This window comes from Epinephelus fuscoguttatus, linkage group LG16 (genome assembly GCF_011397635.1).
Source record: "Epinephelus fuscoguttatus linkage group LG16, E.fuscoguttatus.final_Chr_v1".
Taxonomy (NCBI): Eukaryota; Metazoa; Chordata; class Actinopteri; order Perciformes; family Serranidae; genus Epinephelus; species Epinephelus fuscoguttatus.
In genome coordinates, this window is record NC_064767.1 from 3,879,928 (window position 1) to 3,897,589 (window position 17,662).

The 17,662-nt window shown below is 43.5% G+C and overlaps 1 protein-coding gene across 2 annotated transcripts in view; it reads left to right on the plus strand.

Moving 5' to 3' along the window:
- Nucleotides 1-3,104: 3,104 nt before the first annotated feature.
- cdh11 (cadherin 11, type 2, OB-cadherin (osteoblast)) overlaps nucleotides 3,105-17,662 on the plus strand; it is a 137,036-nt gene continuing 122,478 nt past the window's right edge. Inside the window, exon 1 of one of the 2 annotated variants that reach the window (XM_049600516.1) lies at nucleotides 3,105-3,622. The gene's annotated coding sequence lies outside the window, so the exon portion shown is untranslated. The remainder of the gene's footprint in view (nucleotides 3,623-17,662) is intronic. The other variant, XM_049600517.1, reaches the window with a different exon arrangement.

Consider the following 17,662-nt stretch of genomic DNA (forward strand, 5'->3'; position numbering starts at 1 on the left):
GGTTGATAAACTTGTCAGCAGCTCCTCCGAGAGTAGATTCTCTTCGTAGATTTGAAACTGGGCCCAGCCATTCATTTTAAAGAAGTTTAAAGAGTTTGTCCATGCCTGATACAACCAGACGTTTTCAGATCTGACGCCCCTTTAGGCAGGACGACAGCTTCATCATGTGACAACTCTTTGGTTAGCTTTAGGGGAACGTTACGAAAAGGATAATATTCTTGCTAAGTTGTTCACATGGCTAGTGAGAATTAATATCCCTGTGTACATGCAGCCATGCATACTCTGATTAACGTGCCCTAACATGTCGATTATCATCTCAAAATATAGAAAAGTGGAACAGCTGAAGCCGCTGATAGTATTTCGGTTCTTCGCATCAAAATAGAATTGAAACAGGAAGTTTCCTACCAGTGGTGGACTTGTTGAACCGTGCAAACACAGCCTCCCTCTGTCTTTCTTTCAGCCACCTACTTGAAAAGGTCAGCGATGCGATATCTGCGCATGTACGAATACCTGTTGATATTAAAGTCTTTCACAATGTTAAAAGTAAGTGTGTTTCTTCTTCTGACCAGAAATGTGGGCTTTTCTTTTGGGCAGGCATCTCGACTCCATCCTTACAAACTTGGGGAGTTGGTTTGTGTACAGCATATCCATGACAACGCACTGAGTTGACGGTTACCAGACAGAAGGCTGTGTGACACAAATGGTGGTAAAAGCCTGAAGTTAGAAGCGTGCTCAGCATATTTTGAATGTGCTGAATACACGTCAAAAGACTGCTACTACAATCAAGATAATAACGGCACATCCCATGTCTTAATTGGAAAGTGCTAAATTCAGAAAAAGGCCTAATTTGGAATATCCAGATATCCATCATTGTTTATCATATAATAATTATATATTACTGTATAATGTTGAAATATTAGCATGCATGTAAACATAGTCAGTTTGAACTGAAATATTTAGGTTAGGAGTAAGCCGGTCTCACACGCCACGTCTTGTTCCCTGTCCAGAACCAGCCCTGCCTGGCTGAAGCTGCCCAACAATTTCCTAGTGCTTCAGACGACTGATGGCATGGTCTCCAGTCTGTGTTGCATTCCACTTGTGTCCTGGCGTCTTGGACAGGCAGGTCAGGTGAGTCTCTCAGCTCCAACACAAGCCTGGCCTTCATAGCCCAAGCTAATGGACGTCAGTGGAAGCTGCAGGATGCTTCTCCCGGACAGTGCCATGTTGGAAAGACTTCCGTAATGGCTCAACCATTGCTGGCTTTTGAGTCTATCTTCAGAGCTGTTGTTGAAGTGATGTCACACAACTTCAGGGGCCACATCAGACGTTGGCATGAGGTGAGCTGGTGAAACCAGGCCCTGAATTTTCCCTGTAGGAAGCTTTGGTTGATTTTGCTCAGACTGTCCGAGAGCTGGGATGTGACATGTGTTTGTCAGACAGGTGGGTCACGTCAAGCCTTCGCACAGGTTGGTGCACCAAAAGCAGGATTTTCTCAACATCGACTGAGAAGGAGATGTGGTCGACTGAGAGACTGGGGGCCCTGGCTAGATTTATTTTCAACCCCAATGAATCCCCCATGAATCATTTTTTAGAGTGTATAAAATATAATCATATCACGTTATTATCGATACACACTTGACAAAACAGGCTGTTTGCTCCTGCTTTCAGTTTTTGTGATACGTCAGCTAAAACACCAAACTGAACTCCCTCTGTGTGGAACGCACATAAATCAAAGTCTTCCAATAAAGATAAAAAATATTGGAAATTCTCTGTCAGTAAAATTCTGGACTTTTAAAGTATTTTTTTTATCTATTGTAAATGGAAACAGCAACAAAAGGCGACAGAAGTTCCATCTGCAGCACACAGCAAACACTTATCGTCACTTAACTGATACTGTAAGAGACTCTGGTGGATAATCAGCAGCTGATTTGCTTTTAACCCCCGTTACCCTCTTAATTTTATGGGAGCATTTTCTGAGCTCTGCTCGCCAAAAGAGGGGCAGCTCACTGTGGTGAGCACTGTCTTCTGGCAGCAGCAAACGCCACAACTCTTGGACGTCAGAATGGCTTTAATCTGATCTGCTCGTTTGGAGAAATCTGGGTATTTTTCTGTGAAAATCTGGAATATATCCACATAATCCACGTAATCCACATGAAAGCTTTAAATGTCTCTGCCGCAGATCTGCGAAGATAAATTTAGGCACTCGAATTCTGACCCACAAGATTCCACGGAGAGTAATAACAAGTGTTGCTTTGCTGAACACTCCTACAAGACATAGTTGGAGAGAGTCATAAACCATCAGTTTCACCTGACTGACATGACGATGAGATTTTCTTTTTTTCCAGGAGTTTATTCCTCCTGTTTTTTCATTGGCTAGGAGACATTTTAAATGGGACTTTTATTCAGCCAATCGTCTCTCGGACAGAAGGGTCTTCCACAGCCGGCCCGCCCTCCGCACTCCCCTGCTCTCCTCTCATTGGCTGCCTGCGAGATTCTAAATCTGCTCTGGTGGTGGTTGGACGCTGCGATCAGCCAATCAGGACAAAGCAACTGTTGCATTCAGGGCCCCCCTCCTCCTGCAGGGCTCCTTCTGCTGCAGCCTCTCAGTCTGGGTTCTGATCTGGAGCTGTGAGCAGGGGCGCAATCACAGTAACATGATGTGATCTAAACATGTGTGCATCATGTGCAACACATCTCACTCAGCACAGGTGCTCTTTGTGCAGACCCTCAGAAACATACTTTAAAATCAATTTTGGAGATTCAGATCCCTGAAAGTCAAAAGGGGACCATCTTTGAGTTTATTGCATTCAGTTATTTTATATATGGTGCTGCCACTTCTTCCCACAATCCCATGACACGGTGTTTAAATATCGTCTTAATAACAAAACATCATATGATTACAGGACTGAATACACGGAGAGGAGAAAGTGAGAGGAGAGAGAGGATTACTCTAGTTTCCAACGCCCTCCATCGGCAGCGACATCCCTCTCTCTCCCTCCCTCCCTCTCTTTCTCCCTCACCCTCCCTCCCCCTCTCTCTCTCTCTCTCTCTCTCTCTCTCTCTCTCTCTCGCTGCTGCTGCTGCTGCGCTCCTGTTCACTTTCCCTCACACCGCTTCCGAGGCTCTTGGAGGGAGGACGGATAAACGGCGCTGACGGTACCGGATTTGATACTCGAAGGAGGGGAGGGATGCTACGGTGATTTCCCTTCTTTTCTCTCCCGACACACACCACCATCACCACTCCTCTTCATCACTTCAATCTCGGAACCTTAATCCAGACGCACTACTGCTCTTTTATTATTATTATCATTATTATTATTATTATTATTAATACTCATCTTTGAACCCATTTGGTTGGTTTTTGCCTCTGCGCTCCAGCGGATAAAAAAAAAAAAAAAAAAAAAAACAGAACATTTTGGGTTTTTTCTCCCACCTCTTCTCCAAGCGCACACAAACAGAAAAAAACTGGGTTTTCAATCAGTGGATGTGTTGGACATCTGATACAAGAAGCAATACTTGCTAAGAGAAGTGATCGTTTTCGGCTGGCTTGTATGTATTGGGGGAATTTCCTTGGAGAGACGGACTGCGCACGGAGTCTCTCACTTCCACTTCCACTTCCAAGGTAAGGACCGCTTGAGTAAAAAGGGCTGGGATTTTTGCTGTTGTTACCTCAACACAGTTCCATTCATCTCTTTTCTCCCCCGGTCTGCCCCTCTGCCTCTCTCCCCCCTCAGTGTCCGCGCGTCTCTCTCTGCAGAGGCTTTTAATGAGCGTAAAACAGGCGAGAGAGAGCGAAGGGAAATGTCTCGGTTCCCGGGATGCTGGGGAGATTCTGGTTCGACTCTGGATTAATCCACACACAGGGCTGCCACACAGACATTACACATATAAAAAGGTCACTGTGAGAGGATGTCGGACGTCCTTATGTTTGAGCAAATACGGAGTGAGCTAAGAGAATCCCACAGAGCCTTTGCGCATTAGCGATGGTAAAATATGAGGACTTGGGTGGATTTGTGGCGCTGCTGGCTGTGACAGTGCAGACTTTCTTCAGGTCCTCGGGGCCACAGGATGACGGTTGGATTTGTGCGGTTTTCACACAACACAGGCTGCATTTTCCCCCCTCTCACATATCCAGCGCAGTGTGTATCGGTGTGTGTCTGCATTTTTTTGCGCTCGTTTTGGTGTGTGCGTGCGCGTCTGGGTTTGTGCAGTTGTGTGCGCGTCCGACAGTGTGTGTACATGCGAGTGTGTCTGGCCACGTATAGAGGCTAATCTCGGTGTAGGCTCTCTATCCTTGTCTTCGGTGCCTCCCGGCGCCTCCGCGTAACGGCGACGCACAACTTTTCTTTGGCTCACCGTCAACACAGGCTCAGCGTGTGTGTGTGTGTGTGTGTGTGTTTCACGGTCTGATCGCATCATTCATAACGAATGGGATGCGCTTCAATAATTCAAGAGATGAACAGTCATTACTTTTTTTGGAGTGACAGATGTATTTGAATTGACTCATAAAGGCCCATCTCTCACCGCCATCTCCCGCTCAGCTAATAAAGACATTTTTACAGTTTAAATCATCAACTTCATCCTCTTTTATTTCGCAGCTGTTCTCTGGTGGACCTCTCTTCGCAGGGCTCATTATCGTTTGTGGAATTAAGATCTTGAAACGTGAATCCCTAAAGACTCCACACCATTTAGTATTCAGTCCGTTTGAATACTTCAGCCAGAGCTGCGTCCTTGCCCTTTCCGTGTGCGCCAGCTCTGGTGAAACTGCATAAAAATTGCATACAGATCACTTGCCCCAAGGGTCATTCAGGCTCCTTCTGCACTCAATTAGGTCCGTGCGTTTGGCTTATCGTCCCCGTTGGGCCACATTAGATCATTTCTTTAATTGTTGCACATACATCTACTGAATCCACTGCTGGTTTGAGTGTCAGTGTGAGTGCCGGTCTGATATGAATAATTATGGCTGCATGGAGTGCTGAGCTGCTGCTGAGTCGTTTTCAATGAAGAGTAAATGAGATATCGGTGTATAATTTGGGCAGCTGCAATTCCACTGCGTTTTCAAGGGGGGAGCAGAGAGAGGAGAGGGAGAGAGGCGTTGACTGTAGGGCTGTACAGTCTTTGGTATTCATGGCACAGCTCAAGATTGCTGCTCTCAAGCAGGCAATAATCTCTCTCCCTCTCACTCTCCACCTCTCTCTCCTTCTGTCTCCCACACTGTTGCGCTATGAAATGTCTCCCCTACCTCTCTCCTTCTTTTGCATTTCATCTCCCCCCTCTTCATCCCACTCCTCACCCCTGTCTCTGTCCAGTCTTGTGGGAGCCATTGAGAAAATCATGTTGTATTTTGTTCGACAGGGGGTTCTCACCAGGCTGGTTTGCAGGGCTGTTTCTTGCAGTGCCTTAAAAAAAAAAGTCTGCAGTCAACAATAGAGAGAGATATGCACAGAGAGCGACCCCTCAGAGGTGCTGGCTCCAGCTTGTTGAGGCTTTGCTCCAGTCTCACAGGCAAAAAGCTTTTTTTTTTTGACTCCTCTCTTGTTTCCAGTGTTGCAACAGTGTTGTTGTGGTTTTCCTCCACATCTCCTTATTATGTGGTTTCAGACAGCGCTGTGCTGTTTATTTTCGCCCCCTGCATTTTGTTAATTAGCCTACAGACCGGTCGACACTGTCGAGAAGAAACACAGAATTCCCCCTTTTCTTTGGTTCTCTGAGTTTACTTTGTGGTTCAGTGGCCATTCAGAAGACACATCACAAGAAAAGAATGTCCCTAATTTTACTTGTGTTGAATTGCTGCTTCTTGTATTCGCTCTGCGACTGGGCTTAACATCAGAGCCTACTCACTGTGGCTCCACTGAAGGGCTTCTGTAAAAAGCACCACAGTATTGGCCAATTTGTGCTTTAGGATGTTTGCTTAATTCACTAATTAATTCTTCTCGCAACAGTATTTCAGTTTGGATAGAGGAAAGAAGAACAGCAAGAGAGAGGAAACAAGGGGAGAGACAGCCGGGCAGGCGATCGGAGGAGCATAGCCAGATGAAAAAAAAAAGAGCATGACTCCTATCAGAATATGAAGAGGAGGCGGGGGAGAAGAGGAGGACAGCGTGACTTCTATCCGCACTGTATTTCGTCTCACTCTTTGAGAGCCACTGCCATCTGAGCTGAAACAAGACCTGCAGCCAGTCACTACTTGTCTTCACTCAGTTTTTCTCGGGAGCGAACATCTCACGGCTCCTTTTCCAGTTCCCACAAAAGTGCGGTTTTGTGTCTGGGAAAGCGATTGTATACTTTAAAAGCAGGACAGAAACACAGAATCCCCTTGTGCCGGTACATCTTTGTGCTATTTAGGGTGAGCGGTATACAGAAACCTGGCTTGGATGACAGATGAAAGCGGGGTGGGTGAGGTATCAGATATTTCACTGATGTTCAGCCAAGAAATGGCACAGAAAGTGACACAGACATGTCGTCAGATTTGTTGGATTCATCTAAGTGCTTTCAGGACCTGGCAATGAACATCTGCAGCTTCTAGTTTGTAGAGATAAAATTAAACCTGTGAAGGTGTACCTCCCTCCAGCAACATCTGAAAAGACACAACTAGGCCAGAGCAAGTTAAGCTGCACACTCTGATTACATTGTTTGTGGGGAGTACAGTAAGAGCACAATAGTACCGAGTCAACATATCCTTTAATTAAAGCCCTGGTGAGGTTAACAGCTTCATCTTGATTTGAGTTGCAGTCCTTATTCTCTTTTCCTCGTTGTTTCATCTTCGAGCAAAGGGACTATTTTCTGACTTTGCAGATGAATCATTTGCAAATTATCTTCTAAATCTGACTCTGGCTGGCTGTGAGCTACAAAGATGTCACGGTCAAAGTTGTGTTGATTTTTCCACATTCCTCAAATTTGCAAGACTAAATTTTAAAGAAAAGAAAAAAGCCTCGCCGACTGCAAAGAGTTTAAAGGCAACTGAGTGCAAACACTACTGACGTAGCTCACCAGGAGGCAGCGAGATAGAGGGATTAATTTATTACACTGTAATCGTTGTATTTATATTTAATTAGGCGCCAGCTGCTCCATTCTCGTGAATCGTGGCATTGTAAACTTGTGTCTTTGAAACTGTGAAAGAAGGGAGGAAAAGAAGAGAGGCTGGAGAGAGAGAGAGAGAGACAGAGGGAGATGTTGAAGATGAGGAGACAGAATTCAAAGAGGAGATAGAAAGAGGGGAATGAATGAGAGCGGACCTTCTCTTGGTGACGACAGAGGGAGCTGTTGGGCTTTGCTGCAGCGACGGCTGCTCTGCTCTCTTTTCTCTTTTTTCCTCTCTTTCTTTCTAATTCTTTCCAAATCTCTTTCTCTCTGTTTTTCCAGCACTCCCTCCTTTTCTCTGAGAGGGCCAGTCAGAGAGATGGAGAGGTAGTTAGGCTCCCCAGGGATGCAGGATTCAATCTGCACACCCCAAACACACACACACACACACACACACACACACACACACACACACACACACACAAAAGTCTAGTCTGTCTGGATAAGCATGTCCACCGTGACTGGCTTCTGTTACCTTCAGATTCACATTACCTCCCAGAGAGAGGGGGAGAGAGGGGGAGCGGCAGTGAAGGGGGGGGGGGGCTGAGGGAATCAGCTCAGTTTTGTTTTGCTTTCCCCGGCCGGTCTCTCAGTCCGTGAGTTCGAGAGAAAGCAAAGTCAGAAAACAGACGACTGGTTAAACCCCAGCTCTTCACTTTCTTTTTTATATCCGTCTCAACCCCTTCCTGCACTGACGTCTCCCTCAGCTCCTCACTTCCTGTCCTCCTCTCCCTCCCTGTTCAACATACCGGGAGGTCAGGTAGATGGTACACTGATTTATAATTTCCTGTGGCAGTGTGATGGGATTATAACTCCGGCCTCAACCAGATTAAATGACAGAGGCAGTAATTAGTGTCTTCGACCTCTAATCTCTTTACTTTCTCTCAGGAGGAGAAAGAAAAAAAAGACAGTGGCTGATTTGTTTGCATTAAAAGAGGGAGGACGGTGAGCAGAGGGTGGAGGGGGGGTTGGTTTCCTGGGTATGGGTGCACGTGAGCAGGACTGAAAGCACAGGTGGTTCGCTGTTGTTGACACAGTTTCCTGGCAGAATAATGTCCTGGGTTTAGTTTCCGAGGCCTTTAAGCGTGGGCTTTGTATGTTTCTTTTTCTTGTGGTCATGTGGTTTCAGTTAGTCCGCCAGCGCTCTGCAGTCCAGCGACATGAAAGTACATGAACTAGAGAAACTCAATTACCCACACATTCAGACAAGTCGGCCCATTATTTCTATTCCTGGCCTTTAAAGGGTGTCTTATTGTCCAAGCTTTGTCTCCTGGTGGACATTTGAAGTCATCTTCAGTCCCTCTTATTGTTTATCAATTGAGATAGTTTTGGTGTGAGTTGCTGTGAGTCGGCGCTATCGGCCATAGAGATGTCTACCTTCTCTCCAATTTAAATCAGATGTCACTCAGCATGAGGTTCTCAAAGCGCACAAAAAACATACCAGAAAAACTCAACTGCAATGTCTCTTTCCAGAAATCATAATAATTTTGTCTATATATCACCTTTCAAAACACAGTTATAAATGCTCTACAACAAAAACAATAATAAATTGAGAGAAAAAGCAGGTACAAGTGGGGCTGGGCTGTCCCAGACAAAATATGAAATAAACGTAGTGATATCTTTGGTACTGGCTCTAAAATGGTGGCCCTGTGTCGCACAATGAGAAAGGCACAAGGATGGCTGTTGTCACGGTCTGTGATCAAAGACAGCCTGGGATAAAATTCTGTCAGAAATTTGGGATGACCATCTCACTGTGTGACTGCTGTTACCACCTACGTCTGGGGCTGGGCGATATGACCAAAATCTCATATCACGATATAGGTCATTTCATATCCCGATAACGATACATATCACGATATAGGTCATTTTAATCCAATGAATAAAAAGTTGCACCACACCCCTACACACCTCCACTCTACACTGAGGCTGCACTCCACACCACCTGATTTGGTCTGAATATTTTCGCTGTCTCACTTGTCTGCTCTTTCAGACTGCGGAGTTATATAAACTCGTTATATTACTGGAAGTGCCGTAAAAGCTTTGCGAATTAAAAAGCCAAGAAGAGTAATTTATCAATGTGATCCATGCAAAAGATGGACAGACTCCAAATGACGAAAAATATTGCTGTAAAAACGATAATGCAAAAATAGAAACGACAGAGCAAAATATTGAACCACAGACATTTTTCTCTTGTCACACGATATATATCGTCATATCGCACAGCCCTACCTACGTCTACTAACCAACCAATAGAAATGCAGCCTGAAGTGACTAAATGTTAGCAGATCCTAATGATTACACTTCGAGCTCTCGTTGCAAAATTGGCATGTAAATTTGGCTTCTTTTCCCCGGCCACAACAGTAGCATGAACATGGCAGCTGCCTCAGCTGAGCTGTAGCGTTGGTTAGCTCAGTAGTGCTAGGTGAGCTAGCAATAGATGCACACTTCCTTCTGTGCAGTGATGCAGTTGGCAGGTGTAGTTGGGTAGAAAGAAAATAGTTCCTAAATTGAAGGAAAAAAGAATCACCATTAAGGATGCCAGCTGCCTCGTTCATGCTCAGCTCTTGCTCCTTTCATCTAAAAAAAGCAAACATTACAGAAGCATTAAACCACACAGCACTGTCTCAGTAACAGCTTCTTTTGGTTGTCTCAGGATGTGTGCCCCTTGTGTAAGGTGCAGAGTGCCGCTGAGCACAAGCATTTCACTGCGTTTTCAATACCGAGGACAATAAAGTTGAGTTTGAACACGGGGCAAGTCACACTGAAAACAATCCAGGTTGATAAACAGCACTACAGGTAAGCAGGAAACTAAGTATTTTTGATTTGGGGTGAACTGTCCCTTTGAAATATGAGAGAATAACCTATCTGTGTTTTCTTCCCCTGCTTTAAACATACTGCATGCTGGGATTCAATCCAGCCCCTGTAACCCTGGAAAGGACAGAGAACATGAATAAAATTAAACATCAAGCTAAAGTCAGTAAGCTGGAAAATGCTTTTCAGTCTCGGGCACAGAAACAAACGAGTGACAGCGTAATTCATGAATACGTCCCGTGCTCTCATTATTTGATGAGGAAAGTCACATTGAAGTCATTTTAAGTAGCACAAGCATGAGCTGGATGGATGCACAGAAGGAGTCGGAGACAGGAAACATCGCCACAAATAATACCAGAAAACAACAAGGACACCACTTAGAGCAATTAAACACAAAAAAAGAGAGAAGCGTGGCGGCACACAAACACTCCAGCATCAATTAAATGTCGACTTTTAAAACTGATTCGCTTTTTATCGCCTCTCATCCTCAGAACATAACGCCTGGAGCTGCAGCAGAGATGCATTGGCTTTTAATGTTGGAGCTCTGCCGGTTGTTCTCCAGGAGCAGCTGAATATTGCTCTTCAGTTAGTGTGACCTTTCCTACGGGACGTGAGGGAGTGCAGCTCGTGCAGAACAAGGCTGTGTGGATTTACTGCCACATGATGAGGCTGTGGTGTAATTGTGATAACGGTGGAGCCCAGATCGATGTTAATTCAGGATTAACGAGCGATTTCATCGATCTCGCTATTGATGATCGGAATACGCCGTTGACGGGGATATTGATCTGACCAGAATGAGAATTGATTACATCAGATACAGAGCCATATTGACCAGAGCACCTCGTGGTTGTATATGTGTGCCTAAGCTATCTCTTCCACGTGCCTGTGTGCGGAAGCAAATGTGATTTTTGCAGGTGTATATACTGTGTCGATTTTTGCTTGTGTGTGAGTGTGAGGGAGAGAGAGAGAGAGAGAGAGAGAGAGAGCATATCTGTGTAATCCAGTGTAATTTGTTTTCTGTGACAGTCGTTAGGTGCAGTCAGGTGGTTTGTGGTCTCATGACGCCGGTCACATGAGAGAAAGAAAAGCAAGGTTGTTTTTTTTTACTACCAATTTTAACTGCATATTTTATTCCTTTTTGCTTCGCTAGACAGAATTCAGCAGGGAGAGACACCGACACACAGCGAAGGAGAGAGAGAGAGCGCGGAGGGATATGTGATGAAGGTCAACAACAAAGTTCATCTCACATATGAAATTCAGGAGCTTTTTAATTTTTTTATTCCATCAGTTTGATACAAACGTGCTCCAGCACTAGGGTCAGTGATTTTGGGGGGCTTTTGTTTTAATGCCAATTAATAATTCACAGCTGAAAGGCTTCTGGTTTGACAGATTCTCTGCAGTCGAGTCAGTGAGAAAGAAAGGAAGGAGGAAACAGAGGCTGGTTTCCGCGTGCAGGTCAAGGAGAGATTTAATGAGTCGTTTGCTTCTCATTATTCAGGATAATAATTAACAGTGTGTTTTTTTTCTCCCCTTTGGATCCACCAGTGAAGCGGTCATTCATAACTGTCTGTCTTTCTACTGTCTTACTCCTCTCATCCTCTCCCCCCTTTTTTTTCTCTGCAACCAAAGATTCATTTCATTATTGATTAATCTCTTGGGACACTTTTTTTCAACCATTGCAACAGCAAAAATGTCCATCACAACTTCCGAGGACTCAAAGTGATGTCCTCAAATTGCTCTTTGATGAATGACATGAACAAACTAAAGGATTCCAACACATTTCCATGGAGACTGTTTCAAAACTTTTCCATGACTTCTCAAGGACCTGGCGTTTTTCCAAACGTATCAGATTCAGACGTAATTTCAGCTAGCACGCATTCAGGACAGGAGTGACACACCAAAGGGAGAAAATGACGAAACATACGTGATGGTAACCAACATGTTGTCACATATTAGAGCTAGATTAAGTCGACAGCTACAGAGCAAAGGTTGTCCATAGATGATTATTGTATCAATGTCATTAAACAAAACAATATTCAATGACTTCCCCAAAACTTGCAATGAATTTGACTTATTCCGAGACTTTTTCAACCCTGGAAAATGTGATTGTGAAATTCCATGACTTTTCCATGACAGTGGCAACCCTTATATTATTAATTATAATTTTTAAAACTGTATTTTCTGTCCATCATCTCACCTCTTACGTCTACTTTTTCTTTTTCTCTCGATCACCTCCATCCTTCTTCCTTTCTCTCCACTAAGCTTGCCAGTATGTGTATCTCTCTTTCTCTCTTTCTCTCTCTCTCACACACACACACACACACACACACACAATTAAGTGTGTGTCTTTCCAGGCGGTGTGTTGTTGATTATCATAATTAACATGGTTATGTTAATTGTACTGAGTTAATTTTGCTGATGGAACACATTCGTAAAGGTGAACTCTATGGACAGACGGCTATAGCCTCAAGTTACAGTGTGTGTGTGTGTGTGTGTGTGTGTCTTTCTGTTTGCATAGTGTCTACACATGCATGCATTCATACTGCACATGTGTGTGAATGTGTGTGCGTTCTCTCCCTGCTGGTGGCTGATAGATCGGCTCCAAACAGGTGTGTATCACCTGTAAACGGAATTTATTTTGCAGCACACACACACACACACACACACACACACACACACACACACACAGCCTCAGTGGTCAGCCAAAAGAGCAAATGCTGCATGGAGCTTATCTGATTATGAGCAGGGTTAGACAGAGGACTCTGCATCATCGGGGTGGATGAGGAGACAAGTAGACAAACACGCTGATAGATAGTTTAAATTTTTTAAAATGGCGTCCTGTTGGCTCAAAAGAAAACATTCGAGTGTGACCTCCGTCTGCTCATGAACATTCGTCATGCCTGTATGTATTCCCTTTGTTTCTCCACAGTGTCGACTAACAAGAAAGTGAGAAATTAAATTGAGTGACGCGGAGCACTGAGGACAGGAATAGCTGCATAATGAACACTAACATACAGCTTGAGGGCAGAACGCACGACAAATTGCTATGATGTGTGGTGTCCGATGTCATGGTGAGAGGAGGGGCCCTGGCGCCTGTTTGTGAAAACTTTCTCTCTGGAAACAAATGGCCTAATCTCCATGCTTACCATCTCTGCTTTGTGTTGTCGCTACATTATTTATTTTGCATCTTTAGCTTCCCATTGTGAGAGAGGCGTTCTTGAATATTTCCTACAGTGTTTGCTGCAGAGAAAAGCCTTCAGTGTTTCCTGTAGTGCTTCCAAGGAGGCACAAGAGTTATGGCAATAACATGTGGACTGATTTACCTGTAAAATAATTTTAGTGGTGGGATTATTTTGAGAAATGTCACAAACATTGAGTCACAGCAACCAATTTTTCAAGACAGAAAACAGTTTGTTTGTCCTTCCTGCCGGTGTACGGAGCTTGTTATGACAGTCCGACTGAGAGAAGTAGATCATGGTATAGTAGGAGTGGGTGTGAAGTAATGGGATTTTTACCCATGATTCACCTGTGTTGAAAGCAAATGAATTTCACGGGATGGAGACGATCACAATTCATGTTTTTGTCCAGTTATGAGACCAAACCGTGGGGAGGAAACTGTTTTTAGAAATGCAGTCTATCTTTCTGTGTGCATCACTTGGATGGATATGAGAAGAGACTTCTTAGTCACACATATTCCAATGTTTCAGAGTGTGTATGTGCATTTCTAGCATTAACCACTCAGCATGCTGGCAAGGCCCGCTCTTGATGTCAAAGTAATGCTTTGATCATGCTGGGACTTATCGAGTAGTTCTCATCCTTTCCCATCTCGTCCTCTCCCTCCTTCCCTCTCTCCTATTTCCTCCCTCGCCTATCCTCTCTTCTTATCTCCCCTCCCGTCCTCTTTCTTCATCTTTCCTCCGCCCGTCCTCTTCAGTATGCCTCGCTCATCTTCATCTCCCCTCTCTCGTCTTCATTTATCCCCAGCACAGTTTCTGGAAGAAAATGTTGGCATTGTGTGTTTCTGCAAACCATAAATACTGACACCTGGGCAAAACACCTGCCAAACTCTAGACCACTGTTTAAAACCAATATACAACAAAATCAATTGTGATTTAGCCAGCTGCATTTCCTTCCTGCGCATTTTTAGGCACCAAACATGGCTGTTTTGTCACGAACTGCTGTTGTGTTTCCAGCAGGCATAGTGCCACAAAAGTGGTTGTCGTGTACTTAGCCATCGCTCTGTTTCCTGCTCGAAAGTAGCACATAAACTTGTCGATTTCACTGCTTTTCCAGCGGGCTTATGTCCCCCAAAACTGGGTATTTTAAGCCAAAACATGATCTTGTCCTACCCACAACCAAGTGGTCTTGTGCCTAAACCTAACCACACATTAACCACAGTGTTGTTCCAGTGTAAAGTTTAAAAGTCTCCATGACATCACAACTTGGAAATTAAACAAATTGTTGGTTTGCACAAACATTCAAAGCCCACTTTTCTCTGCAGAGGGTTGTTAAAATTCCAAATAAAATTGCATTGCTTGTTTTTAGGGCATTAAGTGGTGGTCAGGCACCCCGATATCCCTCTGATATGCTTGTGAGCTATGTGCCGGCTCGACCACTAAAGGTCATCAGGAACAGGTTGCCTGGTTATTCCCCAAGTCCCTACGAATACTGGTGAAGGTGCCTTTAGCCTTTATGCTCCAAGCCGCTGGAACATGTTCCCTGGTGAGATCAGTAATGCCCCAACAAGATTATCTGTTAGTTAAATTAAAGACATTCCTTTTTAGCCATGCATTGATTTTATTTTATAGTTTATTTATCCATTTATTGTTGGTTTTAACTCAGATGTGTCTTTACTTTTACTGATTCATCGGTTTATCTTTCATTTTATCTTGTTGTGTTGTTTACTGTGTGTTACCATCTTTTATTTACCATATTTTATTTTGTTTCTAGTTCTTTTATTTATTTTTATCCATGTGTACTATCTTCTTTTAGTGGTCTACTTTTAGTACTATTATTTTATTTAATTTCAACATTGTTTTTATCTGCGCTGGCTCCCGTGCCTTTGTATCTTTTATTGGTTTATTTTTCAACTTAATTAATATTTCAGAAAGATTTTACTCTTCATTTCAACAGATTTTATTCACTGTTGAGGTCAGCTGCTGCCTTTGTTCTGTGCCTGCCACCTCTACCTTGCACTTTGCTCAGCACATTGTGATTCCACCTTGAATGAAATATGCTGTATAAATTAAGTTTTGCTCTGCTGTCAACAGACAGAACATAGTTACTCATGTAAAAAAAAATCCAAAAATAAACTTTATGACAGATATACTAAATAGTTTATTTAATTTAGTCATAAATACACAGCATGGCATAGTTACTAATAGCTATTTTATGGCACTATCATTTAATATGATGTTTGCTAAATTAAGCATCAGACAGGTACCAGAATCATCTATTTTCTCACCACATAATAAGTGTATTTACTAACGAGCCACTCTCCAAACACTATTTCAGCTCTGCAGATTGGACGGTGTGCTCTGAAAGACAATGTCGCCTCATTGTCTTCTGTGTACCTTCGCACGCTCTGTGACCACAGAAGAGGCCTTGAGATTATATAACCAACCGCTGTCGTAGTTCTCCACTAAACACACAAACAAGAGTGCGCACTTTATGATGTGATGGTGTAGTGGCAGATGATGAGTCATGCACATACGCGGGGAGAGAAATCGAGATAACAGTGCACTCTGACAAACACGCACACACACATAGCTCACACACAAAAGGCATGTTTTCTTTTCTACAAGACAGAGCATTACTGCGAGGTTGACCTCTTTACCATAATAACTTCTCTCTCCGTTCGCCTCCCTCCGTCTCTCAGTGTATATATGTGTTTCTGTATTTTTCTGCTGTCCCATCGCTCTCCCTGCTATCACTCTCACTAACTCCCACACTGCCTTTCAGCATCTGTCCTCCTCTTTCTGTCCCTCTGATGCTTTTCCGTCTCCCTCTGTAGCCATGCTTCATTGACCGTGACACTTGTAATGGTGTAATATGATTGAATGTGACTGCTGCTTCTTCATTGAACAGTATTAATTTCACTTTTTCCATGCGGACGGATTGACTCTTTGCCGGCTCTGTGCCTTAATCCTTGACCATGACTCAGAGACTTGTAGAGCAGCACGCATTTAAAGCAGCCTCTTTATTCTTCCTTTTGATCCGTCCTGTAAGTTTTACTTGGTATATCTCTCCTCTCTATCTTTTCCGTGTCACTTCTTCAGAATCGTCTCAATTTCTCATTCTCTGTCCGCCTTTATCTCCCGCTTCCACCGTCTCTTTAGGTTTCAGTTGCAGCTGTGACAGCGTTGACCTTTTCAGTGAAAGCAGAAGCGGTGAATGACAGATACAGCCTCCTTCAGGACCGGCTAATTGTTATTTCCTAATAGAAGGCTCCAGCTGTAAATACAGAGAAGTGGAATACAAAGCAGATCTTGACACTGACACTTTTTCTTGACTCAGCTTTTAATCGACACATGAAATATAATCAAAGGCTGAAATTCAAAGGGAAGGATTTTGAAAACAGAGTTGATTCTGCTCTTTAAATCTCGAGTATGTGAGTGAGTGGTGAAAGATGTGGTGTCAGTCTTTTTGTATTTTAGCAGGTGTGAATATGAGTAACACCTTAACACCTTCACTCAACTGTGACAGGTAGTATTTTTTATGATTCTGGATAACACTAACAAATCCATGCCGGCTGTAGAGTGCTTATCATCAGATACAATGCAGTGCAAAAGGGTTTTTCCTATTTCACTGCATTACAACCTTGTTTTTGTGATGTGCCTGCACAAAACAGTCAAATTGGTGAAGTTTAAATTAAATATTTGTTGTTAAATGTTAAAAAAATAGACTGAAAAGTGGTGCATGCAAATGCATTCAATCCCTTTGCTATGAAGCCCCTAAAAAAGACCTAGTGATACCAATTCAACGCCCCGTGAATGATGTTACATCCTTATGGTTACATAATTTAAGTTGTGGAGGTCAAGTATAGGCATTAAAAGTTACTGTGGTTAGTTCTAGGAAAAGAAACATGGTGAGGACATACATTAAGATGACTCAAAGTTCAAATGGGCAAGAAGTCTCAGGCGAAAGTCTGTTTATTTGTGACCCATCCACCACCCTAACCTGCCTCCTTACAAGCACTCTAACTGCTTCATTGTTTACTGCCATCAGCGCATGGGTCACATGATTATAGCCTTTCAAAGTACATGGGATATGTATGTATTTGGGGACCATTGCTTTTCATAGGAAAACATACAGAGAATTTGTGAGAACAGCCTGATATAGTAAATAGGAGGGGACCCAGATGTGACCCCTGGGGGACGCCACAAAAGAGAGGTGCATGAGAGGAGTACGCATCTCAAAGCAAAACAGAGAAGGGACTGTTGACAAAGACGAGATAAACAAATCTAAAGCCACATCACCGTTACTAATTACGTTTTTTAGACCCAGTTACTCGATATAATATAAGCTATGTTGTAAGTAGTTTCATGTCGGAACTTCTTTCTCCAGGGGACAGTCCCGGGCGAAAGTCACTTTTTTGTGACCCGTCCACAACCTCAACCTGCCACCTTACAAGTGCTCCGGACTGCTTCCTTGTTTACCGCCGTCAGCGCATTGGTCACTTAATTGCAGAATTGCAAAAATATGTGGGATATGTATGAATTTGGGTGCTTTTTGTCAGAAAACAGCCTGATATTGTAAATAGAAGGGGACT